This window comes from Eupeodes corollae, chromosome 2, assembly GCF_945859685.1.
Source record: "Eupeodes corollae chromosome 2, idEupCoro1.1, whole genome shotgun sequence".
NCBI classification, from domain to species: Eukaryota; Metazoa; Arthropoda; class Insecta; order Diptera; family Syrphidae; genus Eupeodes; species Eupeodes corollae.
Genome location: NC_079148.1, coordinates 140,308,546 through 140,327,174, shown reverse-complemented (window position 1 = coordinate 140,327,174; position 18,629 = coordinate 140,308,546). Strand labels below are relative to the sequence as shown.

At 31.6% G+C, this 18,629-nt stretch overlaps 1 protein-coding gene and 1 non-coding gene across 2 annotated transcripts in view; one reads left to right on the top strand and one right to left on the bottom strand.

The window, feature by feature from the left end:
* Positions 1-18,629, top strand: part of LOC129945933 (spectrin beta chain, non-erythrocytic 5) — a 143,034-nt gene that overhangs the window by 60,073 nt on the left and 64,332 nt on the right. The window lies entirely within an intron of this gene.
* Positions 7,814-7,886, bottom strand: Trnav-cac (transfer RNA valine (anticodon CAC)). Its single transcript has one exon. It is a non-coding gene; the product is annotated as a tRNA-Val (tRNA).

Sequence of the window (18,629 nt, the reverse complement as noted above, 5' to 3'; positions counted from 1 at the left end):
CGGGAGTTCCATCAAGTCCCATCGCTTTGTTGTTCTTAAGTGCAACGATCTCATCGGGGCAGAGTGTTTTGACAGCTGTGTTTTGACTGCTGTCAAGTAATTTATTTGTGGTTTAGTTTGGCGTTTCAACACATGTTAAAAGACTGACACTTTGTCACTTTTAATCTCTGCAAATTTATTTCGAAAATCATGTTTCTGTTCAAAATACGTATCGTTCGAACTTTGTTAACGGATTAAGCTCACTTTTGGTTGAATGGATACGTCACTTAATAAAACTTTCGTATTTAGAGTTGGCGGAATTATTTTATAGTGACCACTAGAAAGCCATGATTACTGACTTTTTGGTTCATGAATAGAACATCTATGATATCCAATATACACAAATGATTTATTGAAGGAACCTATGATATTAAGATAGTTTCACGTTACGGTTATAGAGCCCTGAATTAGTCTCCAAGATCATGTGATTTAACGCCGTTTGGTTATTTTCATTAATAAATTGGACCTCTTGATTAGACTACATCCAACCCAGAAGTGGTAGTCATATGCCTGAAATCTTATTAAAATTGTAATGCGAGGAGAAGTTAATTTATGTCAATTTAAAAAAAAAAGTTCTCTGTTTTGTGTTCCAATTCACGGTTCTCTTTTACGTAGTGCTTAAATAACTTCATAACGTTTTTAAGTACAGAGTTTGCTACAAGTTATATTGCATTTTTAAATAAAACTTGCATTACAATTTTGAAATCAATCCCAGGTTAAAAATCCTTCCCAAAATCTGACCTTTTTAACCAAATAGAACTTCTGTTTCAGATTTGTCTTCAAGTGTTTCTATTATTTTGACAGCTAATTTGCAAATCTCCAAAACTTTAAGTTCATGTAATTTTTAATTAAATAGTTTGACATCATGCTAACCATTAATACAATAAAGCCTCTTCCTGACATTCAAGCTTTAATCAAATGAATACTACAAAAATAAAGAAACGTTCCTATTATTTAGACTACAACTGTAGATATGCATAGTTGGTGATACCTTTGTGCATTTTATATGCATAATGCCTGCTGACCGCAAACGTACACTGGTCCCAATAACATGACACTTCGACTTTCAATTGAAATAATTCTAGGTTTCTAGTTGGTCCGAGCTCAAATATAATAAATATCTTTATATCTTTTATAAAAAGAGAAACACAAAACAAAAAAGCAACCTCATATCTTTTGTTGAAGCAGTCTTTGGAAGTTACTCTAAGTTGCATTCCAATGAAAATGCATCAGATTGTGTATTATTTTTCTCCGTGCGAATTATATTTATATGCGGAGACTGGTCAACACCACCGCCGCCGCCGATTGTAGTGAATAATGGCCCACCTCAACTTAACAAATGGGCTGAGTTGAAACTTATTCACGGTTGCCATAAACTTCAAATAAGATTTCTTTTCTAAACTACTTACAAAACTTTAGGTGAAACATCAGAAAACCGCCCTCAAAGTGACATAAAACGTCAAAAACAAAAAGATGGCTGCTTCTTGAATTGCTTTTTGTTTCCAAAATGGCGGATTGACATTTCCTCTCGGTTTCTTTCCTGTCAAAAAGTTCAAAAACTTTAGAAAAATTTGAAATATTTGATAATGATGACTTCCTAACTTGGCAAGCATGTTTTCGTTCACTTTATTTTCTTTTTTCGTTTGTGTTGTAAAACGAAACACGAATATTTAATTGAACTCGAATTAAAGTTATGTGCGACTCTAATCTCTCAAACTAAGGTATTTTTTGATCAAAGTTAATTGTTGTTTTATGGCGTCATAGTTTTGTGTGATGACAATATTTTTGTTCCTCTGATATTTGAGTTATTTTTAATTAAATGCCTCATTATAGAAAAGAAAATGTTATAGGAATTTCATTAAGTGGTTTTTTTTTTATCGTTTATGTCGATTGCAACTTAACTTTTTTTTAACATTGAAATTTTGTTTATTTTGCAATTTTTTTTCTCCCCTCAGGAAGTGTATGTATTGAGCTCAAAAATGTAGCTGATAAGCTGTGAATGTGAAAATTTCAAACCTCTTACGTAATTTTTTCAAAGCCTTTTATGGAACTTTGTTTATTTTCTAAGCTGCGCGACGCTCGCCACTTGGCGACTAGATAAGGTGAATAGCATGTAATTCCTCAATACGAAGAAATATATTTTCAAGTATGGGAGTTTAAATTAGTAATTTTATATATTTATAAATATTATATATTTTTACAATCTCGTATAACTGAATGACAGGTGAATGATATTGCAATTGCAATAAGGAGAAGGTTACATTTTATTTTCTTATTTATTGATTTCATCGATGGCTTTTTATAGTTTTCTTTTTTGTAATAATTTGTAATTCCGAATGTGAAAACACTTGATTTTAATCGAAGTTCCTGATTAGATAAAAACAGTAAAATGCATCATCAAAGTGCAAGTGAATGTTGTGAAATAAAAATAGAGCGACATTCCTATTGAAGAAGGTTACTGATTTGTTAACATTTTTTAAAATCAAATCAACTTTTGTACGAAACAAAATTTAATTGTAAACTGGAAAGTTGTTAATGTTTCCCATGGAGTGATCAGAGAGCAATGCAATGACAGCTTTTTCCAATCGATTATGTTTCAGCTGATGTAATAGTTGACAATGACATCTAGCTGTCAAAGACATTTAGGAGATTTGACATTTCATTATTCCTGTTCGAAACCTCACTGGTTTGTTGGTAATATCGAATTACTTTCAGAAAGATTGAAGAGGTCTGTAAGGTTGCGTCAAACATGAAGATTGAAAATATGTAAAGTGAAGTTTACTGGCTTTTTGTGGACAAGCAGCTTCCCAGAGGCTTTTGTACGAATAACGATACACAAATAGGAACACTTATATCTAATTAGTGTGATCGGTACCAACTTTTCATAAAATTTGAAATTGGTGTATAGTCATTCGTTTCGTAGTTTCAAGTTGCTAGCGCTGGTATTTGACATCTATGCACACAGCTGTCATTTAAAGTGTCATACATAAAGGACCTTGCACATGAGAGCGAACATGGAATAAAGAAAAAGTCATTTTCAAACAAAAACACATTTAAATTGCATGAAACCAATTGACACTAATGTTAGGATAATAAAAATTGCATTTTGTTCTCTAAAACAAGAAAATTTTGTAAAAATAATTTGGTATTAACGAATTGCACGAACTGTCAATCTCTATTCGCGTTCCAGAAACCATCCACATTGCAACGAATAAATTGTTCGCGCCCAACCTTACCTCAAAATTATACCACTCTTGTTTTGTTTCTTGTGTGAAAGGTATTGGCTGCGGCACATAAAGGAGACAAAACTGACAATTCGTCGCTGTCTATGAATGGAAATAAAGCTCATGTGAAAGAAAAGTCAAAATATGCAAACATCCACATTTCGCAGTTCGTAGTTCGTAGCTCATGTGCAAGATGCTTAACACTTGTAGGCAAATTAAGTTTTTTTTTGTCTGGCCCACAAACAAAACAATACTCTTTAAAGTTAGTACTTTTAAGTAAGTTGTCGAATTTGAATCCCACTTTACCATTTTTTTATCACATCAGGTTTTTAAAATATGGCTCTTTAAAAATTTTTAAGACAACCAAAAAATGTTTCAAAGGCAAATACAATAAATTGTATTAACAATCTATGTTTTCTTGAAAAAGTTTAAATGATTCTTATATTTCACTAAGTTTCTGGAAATTCGTATAAGTTTTGAGACTTCAGTTGGCTGACTTTATAAAGTTTTGGGAGACCTTGAATTTGATGTTTCGATGGTTTTGCAAATATGTACGTTTTATAATTGTTGCTGAATTCAAATCGGAACTTCCATCGATAGCGTCATCATGTTGAAATGAAACTACATATTATCCATTACAGGCAACAAAAAGTTGGTGATCATCGCTTGCCGTTGACAGTGATGGCCTGGCCAGCATCATTTTGAAGAAGTGCGGACTGATGACTCCTCCAGCCCAAAATCCAAACAAAAACTGTATTGAAATGCATTGGCACCTTTTGAATCTCGTGTGGATTAGAGTAGTCCTACATGCAGCAATTTAGCTTATTCACGTACCTATTAATGCTAAAAAGGCCGCTAAAAGATGACATTTTGACCAACTTTGGGAGCAACTTAAAACTGCTACAAAATCAAAAAGTTTAATCATTTACACGTGTTGCTCGACACTGTAAGTTGTCATGACGATTTTTCCATAGTGATTAAGTGATCTCTCGATCACACATTTTGACAAAAAATAAAAGAATCAAAATGGCCGCTACGAGCTGTCAAAATCAACACCTCCCTATTGTAAAACCTTATATTTCAAAAAATTGGCGTGATAGCTTTGTTAAGATGACGCCTTCGTTTCAAAAACAAATTTTATGTTGCAACTCTTGTACATTTTACTGTAAAAACCGTTCAAGCTTAAATGGCTAATGACTGAATCACAAACACGCTTCAGCTTCTTCTGCGTTACGGTGGGCCTGCTTGGAAGTTGCTTTGAATGACATTTCTATTATTTCATCCTTCAAAGTGCAAATATTTTGTTTGTTGACATTTTTTTTACAGCTGTTGATCTGTCAGACAAAGCAAATGTTCAGAAAATTAAACTAAAGCTTGCATTTGGAGTCACATTACGTTACATTACGTTCTTTTCCTTACGATTTTCAAACGAAACGTGAGATCGAAGCTCCATTGTGATAGCATGCGTTGAATTCCTATGTCTGAACTTGTAAACGTCAGGTGAAGCCGAAGCTGAAGCGTGTTTGTCATTCAGCCATAAAAGTTTTGTTAAGATTGAAAAAATACGAACTTCTCAAAAAGCCTTATGGCTGAAACACAAACACGCTTCAGCTTCGGCTTCAACTGCGTTACGTTGGGCATGCTTCGAGGTTGCTTTGAATGACACTTCCAATATGACATTTCTAAATTGGCACTTCTGTCATAAGCAGCTGTTATTTTTTCTCAAAATAAAAAAAATACACTGAAAAAAAAAGAACATATCATTTTGATATTTTTTCAATATCAATTCACATATCATATCAATTTCACTAAAATTGCAGTAAAAAGTTATTATTCTGATATAAATAATATCACGATTATATTTTTCATATCAGTAAAACAATAAAATATCAATCTATCAAGTCATTTTTTTACATTGTAATATCAATTTTTCATATCAAAACTACTATTTCCATTACTAATATCATTTTCATAATAAAAATGTAAGATCAACTTTTTTCAGTATCAAAATGGTATTAAAAATATAAATAGTATATTTTTGATACTTTTAAATATCAAAACCAAATTTCTTGAATATCAATTCGACACACCACATTTTATGTTAGAAATTTTGATATTTTAAAATATCAAAACAACATTTTTTAAATATCCGTTTGATACTAAAAATATAAGTACTATATTTTGATATTTTTAAATATCAAAACAACATTGTTTTAATATCAATTTGATTGGAAAAAAGTAAAAATTACATTTTTTTGATGACTTAAAATATCAAACTTCCCAATCGATCTAAGTACCCTTTTACTTTTTCAGTCATTGATTTTAAACCAGTGAAGTAAGATATTTGTGATTTCGCTTCGCTCAATTCTTATATTAATAACAGTTTGAGTGGAAGTGTCAGAGACGGTGAAAACACTTTTAATAATTCCGAGTGGTCTGAACTTCAAAAGTTATTAAAAGAGTGGAACTTGGAAGAAACATTCAATGACTTAAAATGTAAGTATAGTATAGTAAGTATTTAGCCACTGCCAAGTTTTCTCAAACCACTTTCTTGAAATTCGTAAATGTTTATAAATATATGCTTGTTTCTAATAGCTTGTGGAGTAACCATCAATAGACTTAGATACTTATTAAAAGAAGACATCGATGAAATGTTCCCAGGACTGGAAAATATAGGACTTCGTGCAGAGTTTAAGCACAAACTTATGTCATGGAAGTTTAAAAATGTAAGTTTTGAGTTCGCAATAGCTTTTTACTTATTTATCGTATGCTCGTATTATAATTTATAAATACAAATATTCCCAAAGGAAATCCCAACCGCTTCAACTGTTACTTGCAACTCGGATGTTTGCAGTTGGCTGCAAAATCTACATACAAGTACCTCAAGCACTTCTAAATCGACCTGCTCTGCTTCTACAAACAGTTCATTGTTTCAAAAGCTAAATACGGTAAGTTGATTTATTTTACCAAACATCAAATCCAGAAATAACTTTTGACCTCAACTCAGCTCAATTTATGTTTTACCGAATGGAAATTCTGTAATTAGAAATAAAACTTTTTGAAAGCAAATAAAACTTTTTGGAAAATTTTAACATTTTTTTTTGTTTTAATTTAAAAAGGTCGAAATGGATTGAGATTAATGAAAAACGTAAGTATAAGTATATTAATGTCAAATGGATATTTTTAAATATATGTATATTTAAAAGCATCAAAGATTAATATCATTTTGATAATTATAGCGTTAAACTGTAAACAAAATTATCAAAATAATATTGATATTTGAATGTCATTTTGATATTTAAATTATTAAATTTACATTTAAAAAAATGTTGTTTTGATATGACAGACATATCAATTTGATATTTTTAATGTAACTGTACTGAAAAATTGATATTTTTAATGTAAATGAGAGATAAATATTATTAAATATATATTTAAAAATATCAAATAATAATATCGTTCTGATAATTATAATGTTAAAGTGTAAACAAAATTATCAAAATAATATTGATATTTGAATGTCATTTTGATATTAAAATTATTAAATTAACATTTAAAAAAATGTTATTTTGATATGACAGACATATCAATTTTGATATTTTTAATGTTGGACGACTTTTATCACCGAAAAATATCAATTTTACAGTTGTATTATCAACATTTTTTTTTCGGTGTATGTGTTTTGAAATCGAAAACATTAAATTTATTGCGGAAGTAGCTTACACAGCCTATAATAACCAATGGAAATCTCTCAATTGTTGACTTTTTTACAGCTGTTTAGCTGTCAACTGTTCAGCAAATTTGAATCAGAGCTTCCTTTTAGAGTCACATTACGTAACACTACGTAATTTCCTTACGATTGTCAAATGAAACGTGAGGTTGAAGCTTCATTGTGATAGCATGCATTGAATTCCTACGGCTGAACTCGTAAACTTCAAGCTGAAGCGTGTTTGTGTTTCAGCCATTATGTATGAGTTTTTTCGATCATTAACATGTAATGTCTCAAAAAATAGCATAGACTTTATTTTGAACTCGGACCTTTAAGTATTTTAATTGCCAAAGGAAAATTCTTACCGATGAAATGACGGTAAACGAAAAACTCGTTCAAAATTATTAAGACTTTTTACAAAATCAGTGATTCAAACGTAGCTTGTTTTATTGCCTGAAAAGTTTTCAGGTCATGTTATGCTATGATTTGATATAGTTCTCGAAATATTTAAAAGTCCGTAACTATGCAAATAATCGCCACACTCTAGACACACTAAAAACCATAAAAACTCAAGTTTTAATCGAGATACCACCCAAAATGTGTGAAAAAGTGTTTAAAAATGGCTTTAATAGAATGAAAATCTCTCCGATTCGGCCATTTTGAGTGACATGAATTTTCACACTAAATCTTCATTAAACATTGTTCACTGGGTGTGTTTTATTTACCGAAAATTGAATGACCCGCTAATAAGTAATTCAATTTAGTAACCACAAACCTCATAAAACCTTCACTCCTCCTGTACAAACCTTTCAATAAATAAAAAAAAAATATTTCTACAGATTGTTTCCGCCCGGGTTCGAACCGGGGACCTTGTGCGTGTGAAGCACACGTGATAACCACTACACTACGAAAACGAGTTACGAAAGGATATTTAAACAATATCCTTAAACGTACAGAACAATTTTTCACTATTGATTGTTTGAAGTTAATTCAAATACGTACTCCTTGCTGTTTATTTGTTAATATTCCTTCTAACCCTACAAAAATCTGAACGCAAAAAGTCAATAATTTAGATGTTAAGTCAAAAACAAAAAAAGATATTTGCATTCCTCACATAACATACGATATTCATTTTGAAGTTGAAGTGTACCTATCAAGAGATATGCATGCATTCTTAAACGTTTATCATCTAACTGCTTTTCATTGTTGGGTGCGGCGCCATTCTTCTGCCATATTATAAAAACATATCGTCATTCCGAACTCAATTCAATTAAATATGTAAAAAAAAAACTACATTTATTTTGTATACACATTTCTATCCTCGTTCTTGAACCGTGAGTTATTTTAACTCCCACTCATCTTGGAATTTTCTGAACGCACTTCAATCATTCATGACTGAACGTACTTTAAGTTTTTTTTTTAAATAACAATACAACAAAGTATCAACAGACAATATTTCTAAAGTGATGATTTTCAACAATGAACACCTTTGTGCTCGAGCTGGATGACAACAACAATATAATTATAATTTTGTTCCTACTACGAAGAAGAAGGGAAGACCATTCAACGACGAACGAACGTTGACAACATCCAGTGACACGATCGACGCACCACCACCGCACCGTGCGTCGTACCGGCATGACATATAGATAGAAATTGCCAATTTATTATACAAAAAACCGAGCGGTGTTTTCCGCGCCCATGATTATTCCGGAATCCCCCCATCAGCTATCAAATATCACATAACATCATTGGACTTCAACATTGTTCGTTCTATATACTCGTATATTATTTCTTTTATTTGAATTCAGATGACACTTCTCTACCTGAATGGAAATAATTAGGTATGTTCGTTTTGAGTTAAGTGTGGAACGCACACATTTTTTGCAGCGCATCGGGTGCGTTCAGCATACAAATTTCGATTTGATGTGATGATGCGTGGTGGGCTTCATAAAAAGCGAAGGGCAAAAAGAAAGTAAACCTTTTTATTTTTGTTTTGTTTTTCAACAATGTACGAGTATATCCGTGATGTTGGCCTGTTTTTAAGTGAAAGAGGTGAAACCTTATTGGGTTTTGTGAGACATACGTGAGCATTTCCAAAATCAATGGCATATACAACACATATGTATGATGATGACGTGATATGTCATTTTGATGGGTATAATTATGTGTGACATGACATTGGAGTGCGTTCTCATCCCACTAATAACGTAACGATTCATTTCATTATGGATCGAGGAAAACGCATTCAGGCAATTAAATTTCTTGTTTTTTTTTCTTGGGATAATTACCGCTGTTTGAATTGTTTTTAAGTTTGACATATTGCGTGAGGGGTTCATTTGAATCTTAGAGAGATAAAGACTGACAATGAATAAATTGGTCTCTTGGTGAATACAAATATTCTTCATCATCAACCGAGAGGGCATCAAGCTCATTGGATGATGGTAAATAATTACCTAACACAGCTCAGCGCTATGGCTATACTTGAGAATATTATCGAATTAGCCATCATAATATTAACTCAAAGAAACATGATGCATTGTTAAACAAATCTATACAGTGCTGTGTAATAATTCACTAAGAACTATGTTCTTTATGTTGAGATTTTAAGACATTTATTTCTTTTCTAGTATTAAAGACTTTAGCAAGGAATGAAGGGACCAACAGTTGTATGCACTTTTGTAATCAATTAAAATGTACTGTACTATTATGCTTAAACTTTGCCATTAACTCTGAAAAATATCACCGGCACTGGAAGATTCGCAACATGCCATTCTTATGAGGTCATTTTTAAGCCTTTTTTTACACATTTCAGACACTATCTAGGCTATAACGTGTTTGCCTTAAATGATTCTAGATTGTGGGTGGAATCCAAACTTTCTTTTGCATTTCCACAGAAACAAACGTCGTTTGTGTTGAAAGCGCATATCGTCAAAGTCATAATCTTAAACCTCCGCCCAAAAATCAGGTGTATACGATAATTCGACAGTCGGTAATTCCGATTATCAGCAACAATTGTTCTTGGACTAAGGGTGTATTACCAAGATGCATAAGCCTTATGACATTATTGACGCTTTTACTGTGTTTAATTTTTTTTGTAATGCGGTGTTCAATTGGTAAGCAATCTATCAACATAAATAACTAATATTTTGACAACCAACATGACTGCTGCGTTTGACAGGTGTCAAATGCAAGTACATTCTATCAACTAGAAACAGTAAAATTAATGCATCAATATAATTGGCTGCAAGCTTAAATCTTTTCAGTTTTTAAAGCTCAGTATTCCGAGTAAAGCCAAGAATGGGAAGAACGACCCATTTAAGACCTACTTTTAAAAAAATAAAAATATATAAAAGCTTGAACTTTACCATTAAGTGTATAAATCAATATCATTTAAATGGTCGCCTCGGAAAGATTCCAGCATACAATTCTTTTTGTAATTGCCACACATTCCACTTTATAATTAAGTGACACTTTAAATGACAGCTGAGTTTGGCAGGTGTCAAATGTCAGCGATACTAAAAAGAACAACAGGAAATTCGAATAAGCCAATGCAAATAGTGTCAAATACAAATCTTAATAAGCTATCTTAGTGAATTTGATTGTTGTGAGATTAAAATGTTAATATTTTTTATTTAAATCTAATTTTAACACAGCACTGTATATAATGTTTCGTTTGATGAGAAAAATATTCTATTTGCTGTACCTATAGCAATGATTTGTTAGCCTTGCTCCATGAGAAGCAGTATGAGATTTTACTGGATAGAGCTACATGACCGAAGAGGTCTGTGACCTTTTAAGTGCTTAAATTATTAAATTATATGTAGTTTTCTTTTATTTATAAATTATAGCATTAAACTAATTTTAACGTTTTTTTTTTCTTTCTTTGATTAAATTTTCTTCAACAAACCTAATTGAAGTATTTTATTTATTTTTATTTCGGTAATCAAATGGGAAACGTGCTTGAAGAAAGTTTTCTTATTTTTAAGACTTTCTTATACACACGTTAAGTATGTGCAGACAACACTTAATATGCAGCATCTTTTCGCAAAATTTAATTGAAGCCTCAATTACCGATGTCAAATTCAATTTTGTCTTATTTCCAATTTAAACTCCCAAGCTACGCTCAAGCTTAAAAAAGTTTAAGAGATTTTTTTTTATATCGGAGATGAAATTTAATTGAAATTACGTTTGACTTCAGAATTTATAATTGCAGATTTATTTAATTTGGTTTATTGGTATTTTTGTAAGCATTTACATATTTTTTTTAGAAAGTGTTACCTGGTTAAACAGTGGCTTTAGAGTTTTCAGTGGATTAAAATATATATTTTTGGTTTCGTACAACTTCCGGGACAACTGTTAAATAGACAAGTTCAAAATTGTTCGACTTTTATAACTAAGACTTGTTACTTTTGTTCTTAAGATTTATAGAACTTTAAGTTGGCAACACTTTTTTAACTGGCGGCCATTTTGACAGCTGTCCAGGCTTTGGCATTTCAACAAAAATAGACTGACATGTGAATAACGCCTTCAAATTGTGAACATTTATTTTGAAAATCATGGTTCTGTTCGAAAGACTAATCACTTGAATTTTACTTAGCCATGAAGCTCACTTTTGGTTGAATAGAAACGTCAATAAACATGATTTACTACTGCCAGATCCTGAACAGAATTCCATCAGTTTTGCCCTACAATATGTTTCAATCGATAAGCTAGAGTCTCCTTTTACCATTTTTTAAGGTGTTGGCATCTATAAGCAGAATTCAAAATAACAAAGAAGCGATTTTAGATGGCATTCATATCGAATTCTATAAGAATTCAAGTCCTGAATTTCTCTAGCGTGTTTGTTGGGGTTATTAAAAAAAAATGTTTAAAGAAGAGAAATTTCCGAGCTACTATCGTTTGGCTACAAAAGTTCCTATATTTAAAAAGGGTAATCCGAGTTCACCAGAAAATTATAGAGGCATCTCAGTTCGAGCTCACTAAGGCTTGTGAATTGGATAAGTCGATATCAGGCTGGTTTCCGGGCGGGCCTTTCAACGATTGATAAAATTTTTGATCCTACGAGCGTTGTCAGGCGTTTTATAGACAAAAAGAAGCCCCTATACATTTTTTTCATCGATTTTAAAGCTGCTTTTGATACCATCAACAGAAGATCACTTTTATTTAAGCTAGCAGTTATTGGTCTTTCAACCAAATTTATTCGGATTTATGAACAACTTTTATTAAAACGTCTGCAATGGTTTGTAATGGTATATCTATATCAAAATCCTTTAATACCGAAACAGGTGTTCCACAAGGCTGTATACTGAGTGCGCTGATGTTCGCTCTTTTTATCAATGATATTGAAAATAAATTACCGGGAGGGGTCAACTATGGCGATTTATCTTTGAAGATGTTTCTCTATGCTGATGACCATTTGGTGTTCTCTGATAACCCAGTGACATTGCAGCTTCAGATAAATAAACTTAAACAATATTGCGATTCGTGCGATCTCAATATCAGCATTTTTATATCTAAAATTATGATTTTTAAATCTAAAATTATGATTTTTAAACCTCAAAACCGTTCAGATAGTAACGTACGAAATTGGACATTAGATGGTACCACTATTGAAGCTGTCAGCTAATAATTTGAACATCAAAAATAATATTAAAGAGAAACTAATACCAGCCAAATCAGCTTTAAACTCGATGTGGCCACACTTTTTTCAAGAAGCTTCGTGAACCCTACATCGAAATGTAATTTTTTTGAGGCCAACGTGACCAGTTGCTTTTGTTATGGGAATCAAGTGTATGGATATCAATTTCTAGCGGATATAGAAGTTATTCAAAGATACTTTTTCAAAAAAATATGTTGAGTCCGTTATTTCGCAAATATATGTTAGAAGTAGATCTGATAGTAATCTGCACAGGCAAATCCTGCTTATATCAATCCATTGCGGATATTCCCCTTTTAGAAATTGGAATACTCTTACCACAGCACATAATTTAGCAATGAATCTAAAGCCAAACAACAACGAAGAACCTTTTACAACTGCATTTCGATGGTTGATGAGAAAATGTACAAAACTTATCTCGAAAGGGCTGGGGAATCACTTTCTAGAGCAACCTATAGCTTTCCTAATTTGACTTTGGATGATTATAACTATTTCTGTGAGAACTTTTCTGCTTTTGATATAAGTTTAATATTCAAAATACGGACTAAAACTCTTAAATTCAACTACAGGCCACATCGAACTGACTTAGGCGCAATTTGTTCACTCTGCAACTCAAACCAAAACGAAGATGTTTATCATTTTTTAGCAACTTGTCGTATTTTACAAGAAATTCGTAGACTTCATTTTGATTAAAGCTTCTTCTCGTCGTCGGAAGAATGTTTACGTGTTTTGAACGGAGAGTATGGTTGGAAAGTGCTTACTCTATTCTTACTTTTGTTGAAGCTACAGTGCATCGTGCTTTTGGGCCTCAAGTAATCGATCTTACCAGCTTACTCGATCGCTAGCTTGCTGTGTCCAGACTCCAGTTTCGAATACCAAGCTGGCGTGTGTCGGCCTCAACTTGATCACTCCACCGGTGAAGAAGTCTGCCTCTGCTTCTGATTTCCTCAGGGTAAGCGTTTTATACGAAACAAACTGGAGCTACGATGTTTATTCGTTCTACAGAAATCATATTTAAAAAAGAGGCTGGGATGCGACCCACACTGATAACTGTCGATTTGTCTTGCTTAAAAGTTTGTCTATATGTACTAGTATCAATTTTACCAAATTTGCGTACTATTTTTTGTAGATTTTATTTTTTATGAAAAAACGGACTTTTGGATTTTTATATAAAAATTTATGAATATCGAAAACAATATTTTCTGTAAAATAAATAAGTTTGAAGCCAATATCTATAATTTTTAAAAAGATATTTGGGTCGAAAATCAATTTTTACCAACTTTTATACATTTTTTTAGGTTTTTATTTTTTGTAAAAAAACTGTCAATTCGATTTTTCTCAAAATTTTACCGAATGTTGAAAACAATATTTTTTATAAGATAAAATTAGTTTGAAGCCAATATTTCAAAGTTTTGAAAAGATATTTGAGTCGAAAATCAATTTTTACCAACTTTTGTTAATTTTTGTTCGGTTTTTAATTTTTTGTAAAAAAACTGTCTATTCGATTTTATTCAAAATTTTACTGAATGTTGACAACAATATTTTTTGAAAGATAAAAGTAAATTAAAGTCAATATCTCAAAGTTTTGAAAAGATATTTGAGTCGATTTTCAATTTTTACCAACTTTTGTTATTTTTTTTCGGTTTTTAATTTTTTGTAAAAAAAACTATCAATTCTACTTTTTTTCAAAATCTTATTGCACGTTGAAAACAATAGTTTTTGAAAGATAAAAGTGAATTAAAGCTAATATCTCAAAGTTTTGAAAAGATATTTGAGTCGAAAATTAATTTTTACCAACTTTTATTATTTTTTTTTAGGTTTTTATTTTTTGTAAAAAAACTGTCAATTCGATTTTTTTCAAAATTTTATCGAATGTTGGAAACAAAATTTCTTATAAGATAAAATAAGTTTTAAGCCTAAATTTCAAGTTTTTGAAAAGATATTTGAATCGATATTCAATTTTTACTAACTTTGAGTAATGTTTTTTTTAGATTTTTTTTTTTATAAAAAAAACTGTCAATTCGATTTTTCTGAAAATTTTATCAGATTTCAAAAACATTGTTGTCCGTTGCTCAAAATTGTTTTGGAGATGAAATTATATTTAAGTCGTTAAATTTTGGAGGTGACAAATTGTTTTTTTCAGTTTTTTTATTCATAAAAAAAACCGTTAGATAGATTTTTTTCAAAAAATATACTTCTTTGAGATCACGTTACAGTTTATTATATAAAATTTAATTCAAGTCTCTAACATTTTTGGTTCGTAAGATATTTCGGGTTAACCAAAATTTTCACTTTTTTTTAAAAATACTATGGTAAAAAAACCACCCACGCAATTTTTTTGAGAGCCCTTTCTGCATCGTTCTGCCTTATTATCTCTATAACAAAATTTATTTGGAGTCGATATATCTTCTGGTTCTTGAGCTATGGAAGACGAAAAAAACGTCGCGAACGTACGGACGTACGAACGTACGTACACACACACGCACAGACATCTTTCTAAAAATCTTTTATTTCGACTCTAGGGACCTTGAAACGTCGAGAAATTTCAAAATTTTCAATTTCACAAATCGAACCCATTACAATAACTTCCTATGGGAAGTTAATAAAGTAAATTTCTTGGCGTCATTGTGCATTGGATTGTCATGAACAGTGCTTCATCAAATTAGCCGTTCGATTTCGGCATAAAACTGTAGGTCCCCCCATACCTGACATGATTCGAACCCAGGAATCGTTGAGAGTTGTAATAATAAAATAATAGGCTCTAGTTCTCAACGGACTGTCACGCTACCTAATTTTTTTTCTTTCTTAATTGACATTTTTAAATTGTATGTCAATTTAGAAAAATCTTCTTTGTTATATTGCGTTTCAAAGTTCCTTAGGGAGCGTTCAAGTGTTACGTAACGCAATTTTTGAAGATTTTTGAATCTGCTTTAACCCTACCAGAGGAGGTGTCAGATTAACGGAAAACCTCACAAGAAGTGGCGAAAACTTAGATGTTCCTTTGTCTAGTAAACTGGGTACTACGAGCTTGCTTGAAGTTTGAAATATTGGGCAAGGTGGAGGCATGAAAGCATCCGGAAGAACAGATTTCAATGCACTTCTCGGTGGTGAACAGCAGGAATCATCCGCGCATTTTATAACCTGTAAGAAATATTGCGATTCACGGACGTGAACGCTATACCACGGCTGTCTATAGTCCGCCGAAACGTCGTAATTATCAATTTTCATTTCTCTCTACAATTAGTGTTTCCCCAGCGTGCTGAAAATTGCGTTTTTCCAAATCATCAAAAACACTCTATATAAAGATATAAATCCTCGGTAGACATCTTGGTTTGCCTACAAGCTAAACCGGAAATCAGCCTCATAAACTTTTTCATAGTGTGCGTGTAATTTCTCCTCTAATTTATAAAATTTCCCCAAAAAACTCAGTAAGTGTGTCTATGTATGCGTGAACACACGTCAATTTTTCTCGTTGAATTCGTCCACATTACAATACAAGTTTTGGAGGGCGATACGTACGAAGGATTTATATCTTTACTAGAGTGTTTTTGCAAATCATCATCCGTAGTCATTCCTTTGTCGTCGACATGAGAACCAAAATATTCATGAGGCAGAATGACGCCTGTTAGTCGTTTGCTGAGGGGGGCCATCCGACGCTCAACTGGGTTATATGCGCTCCGCCCAGGAGTATTAGTCGCTATAAACAAGGCGTCCATACAAATATGATGATCACTGGCTTCACGGTGTTCGATTCTGTCATCATTAAGGGTTTGAATGACGGTATTATTAAAAATGATTCGAAATCATAAGCATGAGTGTTCGCTGTGGAGGATGAGTGTTTCCCGGTCCTTATGGATATATTCAATTCCCTAGTTTTGTATTTAAAAAAAACAATGTTGCGTAACGTATTGTTAGAAAGACACCCTCCGCCCCTATAACGCATCGTAAACCCCTCCCCCAAATTGCGTTACGTATTACTTGAACGGTCCCTTACTTCTGAAAAACACTTTTTATCAAGCAACTTCCGTAACTTAAGTTAAAAACTGCTAACTAGACTTGTTCAAAAGTATTTCAATTTTTTACTAATAACTAGAGTTGTGTTTCAAAAACTAAATATATTTCTTGTAAACACTTGAATAGTATCCTTGGATTTTGCTTCTATCAGACGCATATCTATTTTTGTATCAACTTGATAGTCATTTTTAGAAACGACACAATTAAAGTGTCTTCATTATTGCGACTATGCAATAATTCTCAATATGTGCATTGACATAATTTCCAATCTTTATCAATATGATTGATATCTTATCAAATAGCTCAAAGGTTTAATCTTTTTTTTATAATGCATACATTGCACATGCATATAAATATTAATAAATAATAATAGTAATCTATTGATAAAGAATTTTATAGCCGTTGCAAAAGAAAAACAAGAATAATTGTAACTACCTACTACAAAACTACTTATAAAATATATTTTATTTGTGTAGACAAATTGAATTCAGATCATCGACAATAATAATAAATAATGAATAAGACACAACAACGTGCGTATAATTAGTTTATTGCATTCAGTTCATGTTCAATTTGATTTCTCGTATATCATTATCGAGTTTTAATTTGTAAAGCACACACCGGGTTTTTATAATTTAATTTCTCATACCATGAGTCCATGAGACAACCGTGATTGTAATCTTCTTCCTTTTTAATAGATACTTTTTTTTTACAAATTCCACCATTGGTTTGGATTGCGATGACAAACAATTCAAGAACGATATAAAGATATCGATATCGAAAAATACAAAAAAAAGCAATAGATATTAGATACTTTTATTGATTGCAGAACATCGTAAAATTTGTTCTGCTGACGACATCATTGTGATTCGTAAAAAAATATATGTTCAACAATTTCGTGTATCTATTTACTAGTAGCTGATCAAAAAATAAGACACCATGTCATATCAATCGACACGATTTAATTATTATTTTTCTTTTATACTCTAAGAGGAGTGGTATTTAATTGGAGGCATTGGAATAAGTTTACAACTCAGTACAGGAATGTAGTTTGAAAAACGATTTGCTGTTAAGCCAAGAATAATGATGATCCAATGTACATATCTTGAAAAATATAATACGATTTTTTTTGTCTTTTGTAAATTGAAATTATAACATTGTTGGCATACAAATTGAAATAATGTCAGCACTAATACCGACCCCCCTTTCCCCCTGCCACAAACAATATTCAAAATTAATTTGAGGGACATATGAATTTATTTCACACCCATTTCTCAGTTATGTCTTAATGAAGAGTGTTCAATGAGTAATGAAATAAAGAAGTTTTCAATGTCATATGTTCATATTTATAATTTCCTATTAATATTCCTACAGTTTGTTCAGCAAGAAATTTAAATTGAATAAATTGAAAAATAAATAAATGAATTATTCCATCAAACTGAGAGTTTCTCAAAGATTTCAAGATCTACAGGAAGCCTTGAAACAAGTGATCTTAAAGCTCTCTTGTACTTAAAAAAAAATGTATTGATAAAATTCTAAAATAAATTACGAAAGCAATTTGGAAATTCTGAAATATGCTGAAAATTTCGAAGAAAAACATTTATTTTGCTCTGTTAATTTCTTCCAGAAATTATTGTCAAATTTTTCTTATAAATTTTGTTAAAAGATGACTTCTTATTATCTGCAATAAATGTAGGGTTTTTCAAAAAGAGGTTAACATTTGATTTATACGCTATATAGGCATCTGTCATTTCTGAAGTTGTTACCTTTAGACATTTGACAAGTTAAAACTACGCTATTACTAAAAACGGAACGATACACGTTAAACCAATTGAAATTGTTTAAAATCACTACAAACACAGTCGGTGTTTCGCAGTTACGCTTGGTAACTTTGCAAGAATAGTTTTCTGACCGTGTTATTTCTTGAAATGGTGATAAACAATCGGCCACGGAAATCTTCTGATTTTAGAGACTTTTTTTTAAA